This window comes from Limanda limanda, chromosome 17 (assembly GCF_963576545.1).
Source record: "Limanda limanda chromosome 17, fLimLim1.1, whole genome shotgun sequence".
Classification (NCBI taxonomy): Eukaryota; Metazoa; Chordata; class Actinopteri; order Pleuronectiformes; family Pleuronectidae; genus Limanda; species Limanda limanda.
In genome coordinates, this window is record NC_083652.1 from 4,445,736 (window position 1) to 4,451,683 (window position 5,948).

Sequence of the window (5,948 nt, forward strand, 5' to 3'; positions counted from 1 at the left end):
TCCTTTATTTGTTTTACAACATCTCTTTGTGGACATATGTGCTATATTGAGTGCCATAAAAGTGATCTGATCACATATGTGTGTGTGCAGACATTACCAAATTATCAGTGTGGGTTGCTGTGGTATGACGCCATTTGAGTTCCGCTGTTCACAGAACTTCGTAGGGCTGCAACATGAGAAATTGTTTTTAAAATTGTATTGACACTTTCAGTTATTTAAAACAATATTTAGATCCTCTTCACACAACAATCCATAAAACAAGGTGAAAAAAAAACATTTTAATTAATTATTTTTTGTTTTAAAAATCTAAAACTGATTACAAAACTTTCAGAGCCTTAATAGCCTGCTGCTATTTGTGCAGTAGTGATAACAGAGTGGAGCCGCTGTATCGAGGTCCTGCTGATACTTGTGCTCGACTCATCAAGACTCAGTCTCAGCTGTCAATCATCATTTCTCAGCCCATTTTTTATATCATCAAATAACTCATTTAAAAACATACATATCAAAAACATGAACATTCAACAAACACCAGTGTGATAAGAACTACCTAAAATGACAGAAACCATCTATGAGTCATATGACCTATGATTTTTTTTATTTGGTCCATGTCCCATCCACTAACTTTAGGAGGCAAGGTTTATGACCTTTACTGCACACACTGCACACAGTCAAGATGCTTTTCCCTTGCTTTTGCAGGGCCTTCATTTTGCACATCTTTATTAAAAAAATTCCAAATTGAAGGTGTTTAAAGACTATATTATACACACAGATATAAAATATCTATACACTGTGGATATTTTGTTTTAGAAGCAGTAATAAGATTTAAATAAAGAAGGAAAACTTGTCTTGACTAATTACAGCTGCACAGTATTGATGCTTGTGTCACAGTCTTGTGTGCAAGTTTGTGTCACATGGATTGGCAGAAATGAACCGCAGCCTTTGATTGAACACAACATCCACTTTAGTTCACAACAGAGTCCATTTCTGTCAAGGTGGTTCTGAACAGCTGACAACACTCAGCCCTGTGGGGAGTGTCCGGTGGTGTTTCCTCCTGTGACGGTGTGTGTGTGTGTGTGTGTGTGTGTGTGTGTGTGTGTGTGTGTGTGTGTGTGTGTGTGTGTGTGTGTGTGTGTGTGTGTGTGTGTGTGTGTGTGTGTGTGTGTGTGTGTGTGTGTGTGTGTGTGTGTGTGTGTGTGTGTGTGTGTGTGTGTGTGCGTGTGTGTGTGTGTGTGTGCGTGTGAGTGAGTGAGTGTGAGTGACACGGTGGGTTTTTATTTCAAAGTGACAGGAAGAAATGCGACACATGGGAGCAGACTTGTAGGCAGAAGGTGTGATTCCTCACCTCTCACACGTCCAGATGTTGATCACTTCCTGTTGGTCATGTTAATCTGCAGTGAAGACATAGTTGTGACTGGGGGCCTCTTTCCCATGAGCCCTCACCTGCTCTCTTCTCTCCTGTCCATCTGAAAAACAGAGGGCAACTTTTTCTTAAAGGACTTTTGTATTTTACTGTAACGGAGACAGCAGCAGCTTTGAGTCAATTTTAGGCGTGAAATAGACTTGGATTGATCGTTTTTTTGGTAGTAGCTGTGCTGTCACAATAATCAGTCCTTCCTTGCATTTTTTAATCTTGCAAGACTTCAAACTTACGGGCATCGGTTGAAAGAAATAAAAGATTATGAAGCCAGGAAGAAAGGTTAACATCTTAAAACTTGAGAAGACACTTCCAAAGCATGTAATTGTGCTTTACGTTAGGTGTTCCTATCCTGAGTACAGACGTAAATATAGTTTGAAGGTGTGTGTGTGAGTAGCAGGAGTGTGTTGCTGTTGTTGTTGACTGGGTTATATCATTACAGGCTGGTACTGCTGCTGCAGTGAGAGGCGTTAACTCGGACATCGTGATCTACTGGCTGGTGTCGGGATTTAATTCAGATGCCAAACAAAGCCAATGTGAACCCACAGTTGGTCCTATATATCCAATGGGAAATCTCTTCAGGGGCAACTATCCAACAGCACAGAAAAATATACGTGCGGCTGTGTGTGAGTGCAGGTGTGTGTTTTCAAGCCAGAGAGAGGATTTCACAGATAAAATTATCTGAAGCTAAAATAAACCAATTAAAACACTGATGCAGAAGAAGCAGCAATGTAGGGAAAATATATTTTTATTTCCACTTTCCATTACATGAAAATACAAACAAAAATTCATAATGTCCTTCATCAGGAGTGAGCGAACTCACTGTATTAGTTAGTTTAAACAGTTTTTTAAAACTAAAACTGCCTCCATCCACACAAGCATTTTAGATCCATATCAAAAATAACCTTCGTCCACATTGACACACCTGCAAACACATATCACATGACCATTCACGTACACTTGTCATGTGGGGTAAACAGGAAGCAGATTGTTAATTCTGCAGTTGGTTGCTTACTTTCAGAAAATACCACGAATGTGAAACAGCAATGTTGAAAAGTAGGAGCAGGGATTTCTTTACTTGAAGTTACAATAAGGTGGAACTGTTACTCACAGTAAGAGTTGGACTGATAAGAACCAATCAGGAAGGGAAGGTCGACATCTACGTAATTTTTCTGAGTTTCTGTTGGTCCAGACTAAAACAAGCCCAGCGCTTTCAAACTAGAACAAGACCGTACCAGCAGCATTGATAGACTAGTAGAAGATGAAGCCCCCTGCCCCGTTCACACCTGGTGTTAACCTCCATCTCCAGTGATCCAATCACAGGTAGTCATCGTTTTTGTCTATTCCTTCTTGACTTTAGAAGACCTTATTAAGTCTAACATACCTAAGAGGGCATTGTCACACAAACGCGAATGTATCAGTGGCGAACCCACAGAATTCTTCTCCATTCTGTGTGAGCCAGAAAGCGAATACAAAATCAGCTTCCTTTTCAGTTATTTTATTGACGACTAAGAGAGTTAGCGTGTGTGAGAGTTCAACAACTTTCCTGTCAGTGTCCTGTAGTCCAACATCCTCTTGGTGAAGAGAACTTCTAAAAGTCGACAGCCTAAATTGATGAGTCTGGATGATTGGACTGCACCATTCTGCTGTAGACAGAGGGTTGTTCTCAGGAGACACCTTCATCTGTGCAACAGTTGTTAAGAAGAAGACTGTATTTTCTCCTCTGCAATAATCTATGGACTGGCCAGCATATACTGTATAATCCTGCAGTTAGGACCTAAGATTTTGACTTTGAGCTGTTTTCAGACATGACCCTTAGGTAAAACCCAGAGAACTGGCCACTGAGCTTACCCGCAGTTTGCTTTTCACACATGCACAGCGCTGCGGGAGGTTCTCTGCAAGGACGCGTTCAAACAGCAACAAATCCTCTGCAGAATTCGGACAAGAGATGTAGCAGCCCGGTGCAGCAGGCAGAGACAGGAAGAGATGTATTAACTCGGACATTTGTGTTCACACAAGCACCTCCTCTCGAGAAAGTACGGAGGATCTGCGGCGTTCAGTGGATTTCTGAAAGCAGCTTTGGTCAGAGGAGCAGTCAGTATGTTAAGCTCTGTTTAGCCGAATTATGTCTAAGCTCTAGAGCAGTTCTCTGTTATGTTAATTTATATACAGCTTTTTGATCAGGCTTGGGTTTGCTACCCATCATAAACTTTGTAAATACTTTGGTGAATAAAAATCCTATTTTTCCCACTACTCCCAGTTCTCCTAGTAGTTATGCTTACCCTGGTAGAGGAGTGTGGACACATGCGTCACAGACCACCTCAGAGATTGGTCTCAGTGATCAGATCTTACATGAGTCCTCCATGTGTGTTAGGTCCCTTCACGCCTGAACTCAGATCTGAGCACATGTGATTGAAACACTCAGGATTGATGTTACCACCAGGAGTGAACGGGGCCTCGCCGTGTTTTAACTGGTTTCACTGTACTTTTACAGCGAGCAGGAGTAGACCGAAGTCTGAAGCTTTAGTGTCTTAACTGTTCAGAATTTGACTGCAGAAATCCAACAGTGCACGTCTTCTGCTCTGTTTATCGACTCTGCTGAGCTGTGTTGTCACTCTGAATCAGACTGGGCCAGCATACATCACACCTACCTACAGACACACACACTCACACACACACACTCAGTATTGATCTGGGGGAGGGAGCCATAAAATGAGAGGTGATGGATTGGTGCGGTGGGCGGCTCGGCCTTGTCGCGGGTGATTTTCATGCCTGGAGATGTGAGCTCTCCGCTGGCTGATCGATAAGGGGGCTGGTCGGTTTCTACATATTCATCAAGTATGATACACCTACAAAAAAAACGAAGAGGAGAGTGTTGAGTTCCATCATTACTGGTGTCAGGATGAACAGGGGTTTCTCCCTGAGAGCTGCAGGACAAAAATTATCCTTAATCTTTAGTCTGGGAGAGATTTGACACCATTTGATGAATTTGAGCACAAAGTTTGAAATTTTGTCTTTTCCCTGTAGGTTTAGACTGTACATTAAACTTTCTTAAAAATAAGAACAAAGATTATAACAATTTGTCATTTCTAGGATGCAAAAACAATTTAAACTAAAACATGAAACCATCAACATTTGTTGATGTTTTTTATTCTATTGGAAGTTAGTTTTTTGTAGGCAGTAATTACATTTTGCAGCTAATGGGTTAACAAATAATTCATCAGTTGAGAAATCAGTGTCACCAGAGTGGGAGAAGGTGGAAACTCAACATCCATCTATATTCACAATAGAAAGGGGTAATCAAGGGAAATCCAGGGAGTGTAACCAAATGTAATTCATTGGCATATTTAGGATAGACATGGATTCTTTTCATTAGTTAATTCTATTGTGATCATTCATGATGGATAAAAGTAATGATTGAGGTGTATGACATTTTCTTAAGAACTTGGGCAACTCAAATCTCCCTCACCAACCTTTACAGGCAGTAATAAGAACTGGTGTTTCTCAATTAAATTCAATGTGGACACATGTGTTGACAAAGCATAAAAAAAAACAATATATGTAATACAGGTATGTAACCTGTATTACATATAGTTATTTACATAATTCTGTGTCCCACTGCTTTTGTCTTTTGTTGTGACAGGACATATTTGTCTCTGTTTCATCCAGAAAGAAGTGTAATTTAAGGTTTCATTTTACTGCACTTTACATGAAGCTAATTGATAAATAAAAAAAGCTGAAAACCTCTAAACACGTGCAAACAGCAGCACATTGAGATGTGTGTCCTCATGCAGAAGGATGTCTGAGCTCCAGCTCCCATGGACCCCCTCGTTTATGTCCCTGTGTATAATTTGACGTAGCTCATTTCGGTTACACTTCTACAATAGTGATATCAAATTATTGTCAATATGTCAACACAGAACAACCATACATCGTGATTATTTTAAATGATGAATCTTGATTGGCAGTGGCAGTGTGCCATAAACACGGGGTCCTTGCACCCCCATTTGAGAATCACTATTTTAGAGAGAGTAGTCCGTCCATTGAGGGGAGAGACAGACCATAGACTGTATGAGACAGACAGAGATATAGAGATACAGATACAGAGAGAGAATTTGAGAGAGAGGGCGAGGGAGAGAAAGAGCAGAGGGAAAGCCAGAAAGAATTGGAGAGAGAATTTGGGAGAGAGAGAGAGAGAGAGAGAAAGAGAGAAATTGAAAAAGAGAGAGAGAGAATTGGAGAGAGAGATGCTCTCCTCTCAGCGTCACTGCTCCTCAGTGATCCTCCTGCTCTCCGACAGTTCACCGTCTTCTCTCTCTCTCTCTCACTGGAGGCGTCAGCTCGGGTGGATGGATGAGGACAGTGGTCGTTTCCAGTTTGCAGGTGTTTCCTCGGACAGCCCGCGGTCACTTCTCCTCGCTCCTCGCTCAACCTGGCAGAGGAGAACACACTCGTACCGCGCGTAAAAACTCCGCCGTGCGCCCTGGCCGCGCCAGGCTGCTCCTCTGACCGCCTCCGTCCCTCTCCTCCGTGG